Source organism: Notolabrus celidotus, chromosome 16 (genome assembly GCF_009762535.1).
Source record: "Notolabrus celidotus isolate fNotCel1 chromosome 16, fNotCel1.pri, whole genome shotgun sequence".
In the NCBI taxonomy this organism is placed as follows: Eukaryota; Metazoa; Chordata; class Actinopteri; order Labriformes; family Labridae; genus Notolabrus; species Notolabrus celidotus.
The window spans coordinates 25,714,525-25,732,825 of NC_048287.1; the positions used below are offsets into that span (position 1 = coordinate 25,714,525).

Genomic DNA, 18,301 nt, shown 5'->3' on the forward strand with positions numbered 1-18,301 from the left:
ATCTTCACAGTGATTATATTGACACAATATTTCATATTTTTTTCTTCTTTTTTGATATTTGTTATCTCTGTTTGGTGATTATTTTAGCTATTCAACTGACTGAAATGTTAAATTGCTGAACACTGCTGAGATTAACAGTTCAAATTAGACAATTTAGCATAAATAGACTGAAATTAATCTGTATTTTTATTATCTTTATTTTATAACTGGTGTGTTCCTGGTTTCTGTGTTACTGGAAAATCTACATGTTTATATTTTAGAAACCGTATTAAGAAAAATCCAGCTATATAAGAACATCAAAGTCAGAGCTAGCTACCTTTGACCCTCGGGTCAGCTAGTAGCTTTGGGCTGTGCTACAGCTCAGACAAAACATGTGACTGGGATTTTGTGCCCACAATTTTAAGAACATTAATTCACCGACTTTTAATTCCACTGCTGAGAGTGAGGGTGACAAAGTTTGATCGTTCAGTGGACTTAACGCTCACCTTGAAGTGTTTTTCTTTTTCTGATAGTCCAATTCTTTTTTTTGCACTGATGTAAATTATTGAATACTGACTACCATGTCCTAATCTCATTTCTCTATATCCTAAATTCTACTGTACAGTTGCCAAGCATGAAATAACGAACCCATTCTGTAACATTTTGGCCTTCTGTTTCAAAGAGTTTCATTCTTCATATGACTGTGTTTTCCTTCCTTTGGTTGTCTTTGACTGAGTTACATGAAGGTATGACTGTATTCCAATTAGTTTCATTTTTTGTGGTTTGCATTTTGAGGCGGTTATGAGGTGAAAGTATTGTCGTTGGCTCACTTTGGCACAGATACCCTATGAAACTGATTCTTGGTCCTTAACATTTCCACTCAACATTTCATGCGTGCCCCAAAGAGATTTCCATTTTCATCCACTGTAACATGGATATAAAACTTGTGGACTACGTAGAGGATATAATTATAGACTACACTACTGCTTTGTTACTTCTATAGCTTCAACGGTCCTCCTTTAAATTCCACAGAAGCCTTTCCTGATCTTGAACGTTACTCAGGCATTAAATTGGTGAGAATTAAAGCCCAGAACTATGGATGCCCCGAGGACTTTGGCATATGAGCCAAAGCCACATTCCCACCACTCCTTCCAACCAATCAAACGGCTCCTTGCTCAGGTTAAGCAACAGGGAAGGGGGGCTTCAAATTGAGAGACCAGGAGATGGAGAGAAATTCAGGAAATATAAAAGAGAGAAGGACGGTTTGAAGAGTCCAGGGACTCAGAGGAAAAACACTACTTTAAAAATAAGTATTCCCACCACTTTCCTGCTCCCTCGCCCTCACTTTAAGGCTCTGCTGGTGTTTTAATGTTTGCTTGTTTTTCAGGTTCAGCTGGCACACTCACACGTGTCCCTTCTCATCACGGACTCTGTAATAAGGACAAAGAAGCACGCCAGCTTGTTATGATTGGCAGACAGGTTCTGTGAAGTTTGGGGTTTGCGGTTATACCGACTTTGATCTGAGTGCTACTGTGCGTCTCATTTAAAGTCGAGCTGTGAGAAAATATGTTGCTATGGGCGAAAAGCTTTTCACAACAAAACACTCCCTTGTAAAGCTTAAGCTGAGTAACACAAGTGTTATACAAGTTCAGAGCCAGTTCTTAAGGTTTTTATTCAGCGCAGTCCGACTCTAATGCATAATTTCTACTACACGATACACCTCAACTCGACTCACCTCCCTTAAAAGGAACAATTTTTGGTTTTCTATCGGCTAACTCTGGGTATCTTTTCTGTATCACGAGATGTGAGGTTCTAGGAGGTGAGTTGAAATACACCAGAACACCAGTGGGACAGAGAGAATCGTCACACGCTCAAAAAGGGACACTTGGGGCACCATGCACCGCTATTATTTATTACGTAAAGTCCCCGCCTGTGTCATGTTGAACCAACACGCAGGCTCAGACTAGCAATTTAGCAATTTAGATAAATGCATGGACACGGCCCACCTGGAGGTCACATCACCTGATCTGATGAGGAGTTGCACAACTCTGAAATATCGTGAGACGACCTTTTGTTTAACCGACCAACGTCACCTGTCCCCAACCCTTGCAGTGAATCTGTCGCTGTTGCATAAGAGGTCAAACACAAAATGATTGAATTTAATCAAGACGAAAAGACCAGAGTTACAATAAAATACAAAGTCATAGAGTTTTTTAGAGAAAATGTTACGCAATAAAATGTGCTTACAGCAAATTCACCTCATCAAAGACATCAATGCCACCAACAATTAGATTGACCCAGAAAAAAAAAACAAGGCCAAGCTGAGTTCCCAGCCAATGAACAAAGGTGACACATGGATCCATTGCGTGCAGTGTCTTTGGAACTACCCACGATAAACCCTGCTTCCTCGAAGTTACAAACAAAAGGAGGGAGAGTACTCGTAGATTTCCAAGTAAGTGTAAACTAGTAAAGCCAATATCAAGTCTAATTATGCCAAGTCAAGTTCTTCTTTTATAACGATCAGGTTCAGGTCACAGCGGCTAGGTCTGCAGTGACAATCCACTACAGGGAAGAATGTAGACTTGGCAGTGGATCTGACAAATTTCAGTTTATAAAAAACAAGCCAAAGCAGCACCCCAATGATAGCAATTATAGACTGATATTAGACCAGCTTACTAGAAAATCATTAAACTAAAAGGGGTTAAAAAAAATGGATTCTAAAAACTTGTTCACTGTGTTTGTTCAAAGAGTTTCTACAAACTCGTGCACGGGTTGTGAAAGTTGATCTTTGAGCAGGAGCTCTCTGCCAGGCCAAGAGTTTGGTCATAATTTGCCACAGAAAACATTGTATTTCTCAAACACCAGCTGCAGTGTTTTTCTACAGTGATGTTCTGGGCCGCTGTGATGTTTTGCTGCATTCTTGGTTGCACCACACCTTTTTAATTTCTCTAAACAGCATTGTATCCAGTTACTTCAATTTAATTGTTGGTTCATGACTCAGGTCTGGATCTGGACCAACATGTAATGGTTTTTCTCAGTCTATGCTGCAGACTTCTACAAAGGATTACAAAATACGGCGAGTAGTATCTTTACAGTCATTTTACTGAAAATCAAGGAAATGCCACAACAAAAATGATCTTGTATTTATTAGTTATTGGGGTTTGTTTTGTTCTTTTTTTAATTTTACATTTTTCAGTTATATATTAGGTGCTAATAAATGTTCTTTCTCTAATGAGGACAAGGTCACAGTAAACTTAATTGTTCCTGAGAGGTAATTTGTTTTACAGCCAGTGATGATTACAACAAGACAAATAATGATTCTCATTCACACAACACTGAGATACACACACATAATGAATGCTAAAACACATACACAGTGAACATTTAAATACACATCAAGGGGACAAAGTATCATATGTGATGTTTGAGAGGTCACTAGTGCCAGGGATGAATAAGTTATTGAATAAGTTTGTCCAACACTGAAGAAGAGGATCAGATGATCTGCGACCAGATGACAGCGGCTTGAATTTCATATTCAGGGAGTGAGTGCAGTCTGGCAGATTTAGCCTGTGCTAAACATTAATGTATGACTTTTAAATCTAATCTAATATTTATCAAAACTTGTTTTTATTTATTTAGCACCTTTCATACATTCAAGCATGCAGCCGAAAGTGCCTCACAAAATAAACAGGAGAGACAGAAAACAATAGCGATAGGTAAAATGATACAGGGCCTCAACAAGAGAGGGAAGTAATATGAAATACTTAAAAAATTAAAATAAAATCATTACAATAAAATCAGATTTAAAAAAATGTTCAACCATTATAATACAATTAATAAAATAGAGTCAGATAAATACCAGAAAAATAAAATAACATAATATATAAGATAGAATTAAAACAAAAAATGATGCTAAAACAATGGTAGTAATGATTATACTATTAAAGTTCAACTGAGGCTGATTTGACTAGCACTTCGTGTTTTCTAAGTGCATTTCTCAGTTGAAAAATTTGAAATAATAGAAAGCCTTTAAATCTGGTAACCACTCACATTTGTTTAGTCGAGGAGTCTCTCTCTCCCTGCTGACTGATGGATCTTTTGGACTTTGACAAACACTTGCCTGTCGTTTGGCATGAACATTTGATTCCACATCCACCTAAACTGAGCAACAACATGCAGTGGAGCCATCTTCATCAGGGTTATCACCTGATGTCAGATATCATCCCCCACATCTACATGTACGCTTGTTGTTCACTGCCCCAGTGACCATGTACACATCAGAAACTCTGATATAATGTAGCTTTGCAAAGTAATCAATCAAATTAATCAGTACTGAGAAACAAGTCCCTTGAAGATGATATTTTGGCACTATGTATTGAATACCACTTCCCCCCACTCTCTGCCCAATTTCAAGACATGAATTAGATTAATACTGGCGCACGTCTAATGACACTCCAGCCCAAACACGCCCTTAGAGCTCTGCGGCTGAGAGCTGTTTGCTCTCGTTGTGCCTCTGATTTTGTTAAAGACATGTCAGTGCCTCCTCTCTCTCTCTCTCTCTCTCTCTCTCTGCAGCGAGAGCCGAGCAGAGTGGCACTGTTGGCTGACTGAGTTCAACTGAGGTTGAGCCAGTGTCAGCTCCTGAGCACTTTATCCCCTGATTAATACAACTGTCAAAATATTTACAGAGAACGATTTGGTCTTTTTAGGTCACACACAAAAAAAGAGAGAGATGAGGAGATCTGGGCAAGACACCACCGGTAAATGCTGCACTTTAGTTATCACATGCTGTATGAAGGCACTTCTAACTTAACGCTTACTGCATGTGAAAGAAAAGGGGTGATTTGAGACCTGTATGGTGCTGCATGTATGCATATCATCTTATTTGAATAATAAGAATAGAGCCAGAGCACCAACAGCAGCGTTTGGGTGCATTTACAATCTGCAGGTGCATTCAGAATTTAAAATTGTAGTTGTGTCTTATTATTCTCCCCTGAGAGTAAAACTCAATTTGACCACACAAGTGCATTAATGGCATTATTCATCTTTTAACATAAGGCAGAAAATATGCTAGAAGTTCAGTCCTTCCTGGTCATTTGAGCAGCATTAACTTGACTCCCAGATGTTTCTTGTGGATGTTTTTATTCGACATTCCCTTGATCAAAATTTAACTCTGAATTTCAAGTAAATAATGTTAAATTAAGGTAAAGAAATGATGAAACAAAAGCAGCACAAAGGTTGTGTTTAAACCCCTCAGTGACAGCTGATGTCTTCATGACTTCTCTTAATCTGCGTTGATCTCTACACACATCTGCACCTCTATTAAAACACCTTTGGGAGCTGAGATAAGACAGGACTGCTCCATGCAATATCTGCAGCTCAAGCTACACACACACGCAGTATACACATCACTCTATTAATAACATCGCGTGCCTGCAGTTTTTCTTACCCGAGTCTCACGCCATGACATCACAGGGTTTAACATATCCGCAGTGTTACAGAGCGGCCCGCGTTAAGTCGGACTGACAGGCGCTGACATTAAGCAGCATTCCTAACATGCTGCCCTGCTGGGGAAAGCAGTTAGAAGATCATAACATATTTGAGTGAAGTTTGATGAGCATGCAGAGCTGAGGGGAAGAGGCTTAAAGAGGATTTCACTGATGGTGTCAGAGAGCCAATAAACTAAGTCTCGCTCCGCTCAGAGAGGAGCACATTAAGGAGAAATATCACTGTAACAGCAAAACATTCAGAAGTTTCAACATGTCCAACGTTCAGACGCACAAACCAAGACCTGGGGTTCAATTCTTTGGGATCCTCTGACATAATCCCATCCAGCTTGGGCAAAGTCTAATTGCTGAAACTGAGAAATATTAGTAGAGACTTCCTTCTAACTTCAAGACTGATTTTACACTTCTTCTTACACTATGAGTACCAAATATTAAAAAAAATGTCTATAGAGGCTCTGTAAAGACTAACCTGACTTTTAAATGCGGTCATTTAGGGACTATAAATGCATCTGTTAAAAAAACCTCTACAGCTTTAATTTAGGAGAGCAGCAAGATCATAATGAGATGATCTGTTATTGTGGCTGCAACAGGCCAATTGATGTTGCTGCTACCTTGCTATTTTATAATGATTAAGTTGTTGAGACTCTTTAAAAAAAAATGATTTCAACTCTTGAAGCCAGGCTTTGATTCAAAATCAATTCAAGCAATTCAAAGTGATTCTTAGTTCTCTTGCTGTGATATAGGCGTGCTAATTTCAGAGTATCTATTTCAGTCTGCTGTGATTATTATATGACATTAAAGGAAAATGTTTTCCCATTTCCTGCTGATGGTTTATAAAGCACTGAATGGTTTAGGCCCAAAATACATTGCTGATCTGCTGCTACTTTATGAACCACCTCGAACTCTGAGGTCATCAGGTACTGGTCTGCTTTCAGTCCCTAGAGTCAGAATGAAACATGGTGAAGCAGCGTTTAGTCATTATGCACCACATATCACCACACTCCCTGAGAGCTGCAGGTCTGCTCCAACTCTCACCTCTTTTAAATTAAAGACTAAGACTTTTTTATTTGCCACTGCCTTTCAATCTTAGCTCATTTTAACTCACTTTAAATGCAAACTTTATTTTTATTTTTAACACATTTAACACACCTTTTCTTTTCTGTTTTATTATACTTGTCATTTTAATTGTGTTCTTTTATGCTTGTCTGAATGTTTCCAATGCTTTCTTTTAATGTAAAGCACATTGAGTTGCCCTCGTGTATGAAATGCGCTATACAAATAAAGTTTCCTTGCCTTGCCATGATTGTAATAGTGTAAATACAAAGAGGCCACACTAAGACAAAAAGGTACACATTTATGCTAAACTTGCAAAAATGAAGCTTACTTATTACCTCACATTTTTCAGTGATTGATTAAAGCTCTAACATGGTGAAACAAAAAGTTCAGGTTCAGGTTTTCAAAATAAAAAATATAATTAAAAACATGATGGAAGGCTGCCTGTGTTTACAGGGGACTACTCTTTTTTAATGGTAATATGTTTTGTATGATTTTCAAACCATCACACATTAATTAAGACTGGAAAGGCAAATGCTGATTAACTTCAGTGACACCAATTTGACGTTCAGGTTGAAATCCTCAAACCAGACCAGATCGCTAGTTGTACTTGGTGCAGATATCTATCAATGAGTGGTAAATAGAAATAAAAATAATAATATATAGTCTTCAGATTACCACTAATGAGTGCCTGGATGTTATCATATTTTGTCTGCTTTTGCTCTCCATACTGACTGTTTTTCCTACAGACATCAAAGTTTTCTGCTACATGTTCAGTCAATACTGCTCACACTATTTAGATTTTTCTTTAAAAAGCAGCATTAATACTCATAAAGGTGTATTTTCAAAGTGTTATATTTGAACTTTTACTCATCGAAATGATCTGAATACTACTTTCACCACTGATGATTAGGACAATCAAAGATTTCAGCACCATCTGAGATAAGAGATCACCTCCCATGATTGTCTACCACCATGGTAAGACAGAGGAGAGACAGAGGAATGTGATGCTGATGATACGTCATGATGGAGCACATTAAAGGGAGAAAGTTTCCTCAACGATTTGGTACCAGAGACCCTAAAATGGTCACACTGTTAAGAGAAATAATCATCCTGCATAATGCATTCCTGTTGCTGCAATAACATATTGTTTGTGTTTGTTTTGGGTTGGTTGTGTAGGGGCGTTTCAGATAACAACCTGATGCCAAGAATATCGAAACATAACTCTGCCCTCGTCCAGACGCATGCATCCGGTATGCCATCTGATACGGCTTATCCAAAAGGCGTGAAAACTCCTCAGCATGACCAGATACGGGATGAGTCAGGAGGAAAATTGTACAGTCACGAATACCCTCATCGTCACCTTAATGCTGCAGCTTTGTCAGCCTAAGTATGGCTGCAGGGTTGTTACATAACTTCACAATTAATCTGGTAATTTGAGGTAAAATAGGGGAACAAAAACATTAAATGCTCCATAAAACAAGGGTTCATTCCTCACTCCAAGTGAATCTGAAGTTGTATGCACCAACACACCAAAGATTAGTGTCATGTTTACAGGCAGCAGACGGAGGTGTGGTGTTAAGGCAGTGTGCATACGGGTTGACCCAAGCTAAAGGAGAGGCGAGGCAGTATCACCTTCCTGACGCATGATGTCATGGACCGCCACCTTTGTCTGCTATCTCTGTCCATTCCTAATGTTCTCTCATCCTCATCATATCAGGGTATGAGGGCTTGTTACATTCCTCCTCTGCTTTCAAAGCCGGCAGAAAGAAACTGTTATTTTAGACAGGTAGTAAAAAATAAGTTTGTAAAATAAGATAAAAGACTCAAAAGATGGCAAAAAATTCCTTTGACCTGTTCAACATCCCTTTAAAGGGCATGTTAGCGGTCTGATTTCCTCTGCCTGTTGGACTCTTGCACAGACGCAGCATTGCAGGAAGCAGAACTGAATGCATCCCTGAGGGTGAGTAAGGACCCTGGAGACTCCACTCATTTTCCTTCTTTCTCTCTGTGTGAGCGTAGGATGAAAGTTTGGCTGCGGCTGCTGTGCTGGAAGCTGACAAATGAGCACCGTGCTGGCAGCAGGATTGTGGTTATGAAACAAACCAAGCTTATTGTAGCACTCATCCAAGTGTTTAATATGCAGCACACAGCTAGTAAAGGCTTTATAATATATCCGTATGACTGCAGGCATACATTATTCACCAACTCTTTTATTTCCCTCATCTGAATTTACTGTTTCCAGCTACGCAACTGCATAAAGATTGTCTTGGAGGCGTTCTTAATACTACAAATAAACATCATGCACATGAGCATACTGTTTTCAGCAATCACAGGCAGAGTACACATATTTATGAGCTGACTGCTGAGAATAAACTTTATTCCCAAGGGGGACAAAGTGAAAAAAGACACTCGCTCCAACTACAACTTCTCTATTCCCTCCCTAATGTTAGCATACCACCGCTCATAATGAATCTCTATTCATAAAGTGACGTATCCAAACAGTTTTGGCATCAATGAAATCACAAATCTACACAATTCCATGCATTTTTATTACACTTTAAGTTCTATAATTCAATTCAGTCAGGGACAACTAATCAATGATTTGAGATATGGAGGTAGATATGTGACAATTTTCTGATCTTGGATGGATAGAACAGATTTTTCTAAGTGAATGAGATGTAACTGTTGACTCCATAATGACTACACAAAGGATAACATTTTTGTTCTAGTTTTAAACTTCAACACCAGAGAAAATTGCACAGAGCAACTCTTCTGACAAACATTCAGTTCACACACATGCAAAAAAAAATCCAGGTGAAAACGCCCTAAAGCTTTGTTCAGGGACAGACAAAAATGCACAGAGACTCCAGCAGTGACCCAGTTTTAAGAAATCATCAAATTGTCCATACTTGTGTTTCTTTCTTCATAATTCTGATTAGAAATGATAAATAGTAAATACTAGTCGAGTCAGCAGGTAAGGGGAAGGGGCTCAAACTCTGAAGTGACCGATCACTGACTTAAAATAGACAGGTATGAAAAACAACTAAACATAAGGATGTTCCATTTGCCTATTTTCCTGCAGTGATAACTTATGGAAGAGAAGTTTCAAAGATAGTTTAGATTCTGAACATACCAGAAAAATCTTCACTGACACTGATGAACATCTTTGTGATGTTCGGGGAAAGATCTTGGTCTTGATTTAGCTGTTTATTGATAAATACTGAACTAAAATCATCATCCTTCACTCACATGAACAGACAAACTTTCATCTATTTGCTGTCGACAAAGTCTAGTCGAGAAATGAGAGTGAGAAAAGGAGGGAAAAAGAGAGAGAGAACAAGAAAAAGAGAAATAAGAGAGAGAGAGAGAGAGAGAGAGAGAGAGAGAGAGAGAGAGAGAGAGAATGGGAGGGAAAGTCTAGTCTAATCAAGAAAAAGGGAGAGTGAGAGAAAAGGAGGGAAAGAGAGAGAATAAGAAAGAGATAGAATAAGAGAGAGAACGAGAAAGTGAGAGAAAGGGAGACAAAAAGAGAGAGAGTGAGAAAGAAAGAGAAAAAGAGAGAGGGAGACAAAAAGAGAGTGAGAAAGAAAGAGAAAAAGAGAGAGGGAGACAAAGAGAGTGAGAAAGAAAGAGAAAAAGAGAGGGAGACAAAAAGAGAGTGAGAAAGAAAGAGAAAAAGAGAGAGATAAAAGAAGAGAGAGAGAGACAAAGAGAGAGAGAGAGAGAGAGAGAGAGAGAGAGAGAGAGAGAGAGAGAGAGAGAGAGAGAGAGAGAAAGAGAGAGAGAGAGAGAGAGAGAGAGAGAACTAGAAAAAAAGAGAGGGAGATAAAGAAAGAAAGAAAGAAAGAAAGAAAGAGGCAGAAAAGGAAGGAAAAAGAAACAAAGAAAGAGAGAGACAGAAAGGAGAGGAAATGTGTAAGAGAGAGAGATATACAGAAAAATGAGAGAGGGAGAGAAAGAGAGAGACAGAAAAGGAGAGAAAAAGAGAAAGTGAGATAGAAAGACAGGAAGAAAGACGGGGGAAAGATGAAGAGATAGAGACAGGAAATGAGAGAGAAAAGGAGAGAGAAAATTGGAGAAAAAGAGAGACAGAAAAGGAAGAGAGGAGAAAAAATGAGAGAGGAAGAGGAAGAGAAAGAAAGGCAGAGAGAAACAGAGAGAGAGGGAGAGAGAGAGAAAGAAAGAGGTCTGCTTGTACGTTCCTCCTGTTGTTGAAGGACGCACTTTGATGACTGTGATGTCTCAAGTTAAATTTATGTTTTTCAAAACCATTGTTCTGATGGTTTTGATTGTGTGATGGTTCTATGCAGGTTGCTTTTGATGCTTCAAAATGATAGTTTGACAGCTAAGTTGACGATAACCCTTTACCACACTGAGGAAGAGGCTAGGAATGTAGAGAGAGTATGGTAACTAACTTCTGCCATCTATAAAATCAGCTTCTACCTCTGTTAATGAAAGTAAAAGAAAGGTAGAATATCCATATGTATCAGGATGGACGGTTACTTCTCTATATCTTGGTAAAAGAAACATAGCTACATACTGTACATGTGCAAGCAGCCCAGGCGTATTTACATCTGTCCCTGTGAGAGAGCACCATTCACTCTCAACTAGTGTCTTCAGAGAGAGGGAGATGCCTCTTGGTACAACTTGCTTGGTAATGCATTGATTGATCAGTGATGTGTCATGTTAAGTATGGACTTGCTCATACCATTGCTTGATAGATTTTTGCAGCTGGTTGGTGCCGATGTCATTGTGCACTTTTGGATGGATCTGCAGCAATACGACTCCACCTTCCTCCTTCCCTTGCTTTTGCCTCCACTCAGATGCACTTCATCTAAAATGATGTTTTCAAAGAACAAAGGCAGAGAATGAAGGTTGAGTATAACAACATTTCTAAAGTATGACACATCGTAATGACTGGACAGTTTATCCCTTACACCAGGGCTATTCAATTAAATATTTGGTCGGGCCGGATTTTCAGACTAAGGACATGAGCTGGGCCGGACATTTTTAGCAGAGTGAGCAAAGTTAACCATTTAAAAGAAAAACAAATAGATAAGATAACAAACACACTGGATGTTTATTAACGTATTGCCACATCGAAAAAGGGCAAAAACACAATACAAGAGCAGTACTTAATATAAATCTATGCTGAGATACTGCTTCTTTAAATTTTACATTTCAAACACATAACTTCAACACATTTTGATGGGTAAATACAAGCACGTGTTAAGGTGCATATGAACAAAATCAAACAAAGTGCAGATTAGGAACACCATCTTTAGTTCTGGTCACATCTGAAAGTGCATCAAAAAGTAACTTGCTTAACAGCAACTTTTCAGAACTTGAGGTATTTTTCTTCTTTTGAAATAACAAAAAACACAGTTTGTCCCTGTCCATATTTGGTCCCATCTGAGATAGTCACAACTTCAGTGCATATAACCAAAAAAATAAACAGTAGGCATAGTTTTTTCTTACCGCATCCAGGTCACAATCACTCTGCAGTGGCTTTTGGGCCACTCAAAGGTTGCTTTTGGGCCACATGTGGCCCATGGGCCGCTAATTGAATAGGGCTGCCTTACACTGATCTCTCACCGCCACTTTGATCCCTGACTTCAAAGTTTCCCAACAAACCTCGATACATCTCACAAATCTGGGGCTGAATTTTGAGGGGAAAATAAATCAAATGTAAATGTGACATCTAGAAAGTCTCCACTTGATGTTCCACTGCAGCCAGTAAAACACACTCAGGTCTGAAATCATAAAGCTTCATTGAAGAGAAGGAACCAGCGGCTACTGGATAAAAACTTTCAACCGTCACAGAGCGTGGAATAAAATGATGTGAACACTTCAGCTTGTAAAATATAAATAGATGACTGACATTCACACTCCTGTAATTATCTTGTAAACATGAACCATACTTATACTGCACAGGCAGGAAATTATGAACTGATGCCAACATAATAACTAAGCGACTCCCGCCTTTTTACCCCTCTCTTCACAGTCATCCATGCATTACCTGCTTGTTAGCTTATTAAGCATGAGCACAGTGTTTTTCAGTGTCTATGGTAACGGGGACAACTGATTGAGCTGCATGAACAGGAAGTGCGGCGAGGACAACAGGATGTGCCCTGGCTCCGCCGCCGAGGGTCGAAGAATTCAAGGAAGTTATTGTACTTTGTGGAATGGGCTCAGGAATGCAAGATGTCTGCCTTTTTTTTGGAGCTCTGAGTCGTATCACATGTTGGAGGCGACAGGCTTTGAAGATAATGTGACCCCGTGCGATACATGTGTGGCACTGATGTTTGCTGTCACCCACCTCTGCATTGTCCTCTGACGGTCCAGCGACGGGAATGAAAGCTCCCCTCAGCAGATTTCCAGGCACTGGACACAGACGTGTGGTCGCATCGGTATTGTAGATCTGTCACCTGAAAAATGCAAGACAAATGTTGGACCTTTAAACCTCGGTGGAAGGTGGTTATCAGTGAAAACAGTGATAAATTCAGGGAGCCATCAAAATCAGATGGCTGCAGAGCTCCAAATAAAACAAACAAACAGTGTACAAGCAGGAACCTTGACCACTTGAACCCCCAATGTTCCCCTGAAGTCTTCCATCAGGCTTTGGCCCGACATATTTTCCAGACCTGAGACATTGTTCTCTGTACATTCTGCTGTATTTGCTTTTGTTCAAAAGGAACATTAAACGAGTGGGGCTTCACCAAAACAAATCCAAGAGACGGCCATCATTTCTTGCCTGCAGCATTGACAATAGTTACATCACGTACTGAGCATTAACGGGTTTTCATTTTTACCCTGAAAAGCACTGCTTCAAAGTCTAGTTGGATCAGTATGATCTTAGCACCTTGGCATAAAATAAATAAATACAATAAATACAATAAAAAAATAAAAAAAAAATATGTAATAATATTAGTAATAATAGTAGTAATAATAATGATAATGATATAATAATAATAATAGTAATAATAATACAGTACTTTGCAGATATATCTATAAACGTGCCACTGCGCTGATGATAAAATGCTTCCCAAAAGTGATACATTTGCAGCTTTTATCTGCTGCACTGTACATCCTTCAAATTCAAACCAGCAGTCACACAATAACAGCAATCTGAAGATGTTTTATGGGGCTTTGAGAAGTTGTGATGCATTCTTTTCATAGTTTCATTTAATGTACCGAGGCTGCAGCTAATGGTTGTTTTCCAAAGTGTATTCCTGATTGTTTGGTTTGATATGTAAACAAACAGAGGAGAATTTGCAACCCAGTTTCCCAGGCTGCTATGTATCTACAACTGAGGTTTTACGAAGTGTGTACAAAAGGCAGAGGCAACAAAACCTCATGTATTGACCTGGGTAAAGCCAAAGTTTGAAAAATGTACATTTAAAGTTCATCCAAAGTCTACAGTGCTATATATTTTTCTGGATACAAGCAGCTGCTGATTATGCCACTTTTGATGTCTTGATCGATTAGATTCAGATTAATCAAAACAATTATGAAACGTTTTGATTAAATAAATCTGCAAAACATTTAAAGCTTCAATCACTGAGATTTTACGAATACATGTCACGCAACCTGCTCCCTGATGAGCTGAGCTCTTAATCCTGACTCTCCTCTGCAGCCTGTGGCATCTATTCACACTTTTCCTGCAGACAGATCATGCATCCGGTAGCCTGACACTCTTCAGCCATGCGGTGTGTTTGATCCTGCTTTAGCCAAACCGTGTCTAATTGTCCCTGTCTCCCTGCCGGCCCTGCCCGTGTTCTGGATGTTTCCGCTGTGACAGCCCTTCTCCCTGACGCGTGGATGGAGCTGTCGTCCCACAGGTCAGAGGGCAGCGGGGTCATGGGTTAACACCACTGGCAGCTCTGAAACAACAAACAAGTTGTCCCTCAGTTCCCAACCGTGAGCTGAAAGGCTTCACTTTCTGCTCCTATAAATCTTACCACGCTATACACACACAGTTTACGTCTGCACTTCAACCCTAAACTCACCTGTATGAGTAAATGTCAACTCCAGGGCGTAAATCTTTTCTCTATTGGACCTTCTCAATCTGTACATCGTAAAGAACAAGCAATGGGGTGAAACACGGCGGTCTAATGGGGGCTGAGGGTTAGTGTGCTGATCCGCTGTGGGATCAAATGTTTGCTCGGTGCTGAAAGCTACGTTCTGCCTGTGGGATCAGGGTGTCTGGGTGCCTTTAGGTGTAGCGAATTGCTCATCGCCCCCCCTGCCTGATGATGTTTTCTTCAATGGAGAGGTTAACAGGTTTGACCCTGCAGAGACAGACAGGTTGGTCAACACACAAACATGGAAAAAAAACAGCAGGAGGGATGTGTGGGGAACTTAAGACATGATATAATTGGCTAACAATTTTCAAGAGACAAAGCTAAACACTGTTTTTGTTTCATCCTAAGAGTTACATCTGCACTAGAGCACCTGTTAAATCCCCATTTGCAGACTACTGTAGTTTCTCTGAGTCACAGATAACCCTTAAAACACTTTCATATTCAATCAATCTAATTATTAATCTTGGTAAAGCAATAAAAAATGTCTGAATTCAGGCCTTCCTTTATTTAAAGTACTGGGTACATCACTTTTATATGTAGCAGGGGGTCTCACTGACTTCCTCCAAAGGCTCCTGAGGTCACTGGATCTTATTGTGGCTCTAATTCAAAGCCTCCCCAGTCATAGGAAGTGAAACATGTGAAGGATGTGTGGGGATGTATGTACATATGGTCTAGCTTTGAACAATGATATAAGAGCAACCAGCCCATCAGGTTGTTAAAAGCCGTGCAGACAGTAATGATAGGCCTGCACTTAATGTGGGACATACAGCCATTGGGTTTTTACTGCTGCTGCCAAGCCCTGAGCTACTATAAAAAGCATTTAGCACATTGCCAAAACAGGTTAGATCCAAACTAAACTGGCACCAAAGGATTTAACATCTATCAGTGTACTGGGAAGCAGGCAGGCAGACAGCCAGAGGAAACATCACAGGTATGTAGTGCCCTCTAGTGGAGAGAAGAGTCAACAACATTTGTTGCAACTGAAAAATGATTGTGCCAACATTTCAGCACTCATAAATTAAGTTTAGTTTGTTAACTTCTCTAGAATATGGTCTTTGTGATTTATCTCAAACATGGAAGTTGAGGTACTGTATGACAGCCTCTTCAGCACTACCATTATGCTGTGTTTTATCTAAAAATACAAGACTCAGCGCAGGCCAATTTGCATTTTTTTTATAGTTTACTTTAACCCACCAAAAAGATTGATGTAACCCAAAGGAAAAATTGTTTTACATTAACCCAGTGCCATCCCTAGTCCTGACTTATTGATCATCTGTTTATTATAATCAGGGTTGAGTCATTAATATGATCTGACTGGGTACATTTAAAAGTCTTACATCTGCTGACCTAAGGGTCCGGGTCGGGTTCTATAAATGATGTGCATTTCTTAACATTTTGGTTTGCTGGTACCTCAAAGATGACAAAGTCTGGGGACGGGGCGTTTTGTTACTGGGGTACATATCTCTGGAATAAACTGCCTGCTGACCTACGGTCCATCACAACTGTCTCTACTTTTAAAACGAAGCTGAAAACATATTTATTTTCCAGAGTGTATGAATAACATGATAACTTGTGACAGGCTGCATGTGCGGCAACACTTGCTCTTTGTTTGATTGCTGTTACTGAAGTATGTTGGGTGCAGTGGTGGACAGTAGCTGAGTAAATTTACTTGAGTACATTTTTTGAATACTTACTTTACTTGAGTATTATTTTTTGGGGAAACGTATTACTTTTTCTCCACTACATTCAGAAGACAATTATTGTACTTTTTACTCCACTACATTTTTATCAATGCTCTAGTTACTCACTACTTTTGCTTTGAAGTCAGCTCATGAATTTCCTTATCTTTTCTGAAATCTGATCCCTAAGACAGTAACATGTGTTTGTGTAGTTCTGTTTGTCTCAGTGGTTTAGCCATATCTGTATAGTGTGCGTCTCCACGGTTGAATGTGGAGCAAACACAGAGCAGTTCATTAAGAGGTGGTAATGATGTCTATATTTCTCCACCTGAGCACCCACGGTCATATCTTCAGCTCGTGTTAGAGGTTTTTGAAATGAAGAATGATACGTATCGTTTGAAATGTTCTCCCTGTTTCCCACTCTGCCCAAACATACAAACATTCACTGTCCAACCTGAGAAAGATGTTGAGCTACGTAACATCTGTTTCATTCCAGATGAACATTTCAAACTAAGTTGTCTGTGCTTGGAGTAACTTAGTTTCTGTTCTTATTCCATGGTATAGTTTTTAGAGATTTCAAGTAATTGTTTCTAGATAAACATGATGTAACAGAATGTACTTCTTTGTAATCTTGACTGCATTTATGTATTGTGAAAATACAACATTTTGAGATGTTTTTAAGAGGTACTTATTACTTGAGTTAAAGTCCTGGAGTACTTGCTTTTAAAAATACTTCACAGATCAACTTTCACTTGTATTGGAGTAATATTTGACCTGGAGGATCTATACTTTGACTTAAGTAATGAGGCTGTGTACTTTGTCCACCACTGGTCAAGTGTATCTATTGTTTTTCATTGTTTTACTGATTTTTTTTTGTTTTTTTTAATTGATTCTAAATGTAAAGCACATTGGGCTTCATGTAATGAAAAGTGCTTTATAAATAAAATCACTATTGCTATCACATTTCCAAGAGGGAAATGTATTTATTTTTTAATTTATATGATTCATTTTACAAAAAGCACGGCTATGGTGTTTACTGTATAATGCATCCAAACAACCTTGTCATATTAAATATCCTATAAATTGAATTTAGTGTTGTGACAATAGTGACAACTATGAAGCACAATTGGGTAGGCTACTGTAGTCTACTCTCTTCACAGCAGACACTCTTACATTTAAAATGTTGAAATAAAAGGACACACATTTGCCAAAGTTAATTGCACCAACAGGAACAGGAAAACAGTTTTCAAGGAGTCCCACATGTGAAATGAAAGATGAACTCCATTAAATTTAGGGGAAGTGCTGGACGGTGTATAAACAAACAAGCTGGCAACAATTAGCAATGTAATTAGAAACTCACCTGTTCGGCTCTTACGTTCACCCTCTGAGGACACTACAAAAGACTACTACATTTCACATCAGTGCTTCTTAAACTTAATCACTTTCTGTCTTAGTTTTAGTGTTGTTTGGGGTAAAACCTTAAACGGAAGTTGTGTTTTTCGGTATGTTTGTTTATGTGTCAGGTGCAGCCCTTAATTTCAAATGCGGTACAAGCCACGCCACCTTCACGTGACGACAGAATGTCCGCCATTTTTAAATATTTAATCAATTGTTTATTTTTTCATGATGCTTTGACGAGTTTTGTTACATTGTGTAAACGTGAATTGCATTGAAAATGAAATCACCAATGCTGACAGAGCGTGGCTGGTTAACTGAAAGCCATTTCTAAGCGCCGTGATGATTCCCTGACTTATCAGTCTTGTTTACTGACCACTACTGCACCTGTCCGCAAGGTGGCGCTATTGCAACAAATATATAATTCGATATAGGCTATTTCACACACTTAAGATCTTAGCAGTTCCTCAAAATAATTATAAGAAGGAAATAAAGGCAGATAATTCAGGCATCAAGCAGTGATGGCAAATGTTTCAGTGTATTTAAGGTGCTGTACAATTTGGGGGACTTTGGGGGGTACTACCCTATAATTAAAAAGCAA

General features: G+C 39.1%; 1 long non-coding RNA gene across 2 annotated transcripts in view; it reads right to left on the minus strand.

Moving 5' to 3' along the window:
• LOC117827823 overlaps positions 1-17,909 on the minus strand; it is a 45,880-nt gene extending 27,971 nt beyond the window's left edge. The window contains exons 1-4 of one of the 2 annotated variants that reach the window (XR_004634281.1): positions 17,666-17,909; positions 12,862-12,970; positions 11,251-11,376; positions 9,114-9,473 (exon numbers count right to left, since the gene is read on the minus strand). This is a non-coding gene — a long non-coding RNA (uncharacterized LOC117827823). Of the gene's footprint in view, positions 1-9,113; positions 9,474-11,250; positions 11,377-12,861; positions 12,971-17,665 lie in introns of those variants that run through there. The other variant, XR_004634280.1, reaches the window with a different exon arrangement.
• Positions 17,910-18,301: the final 392 nt, after the last annotated feature.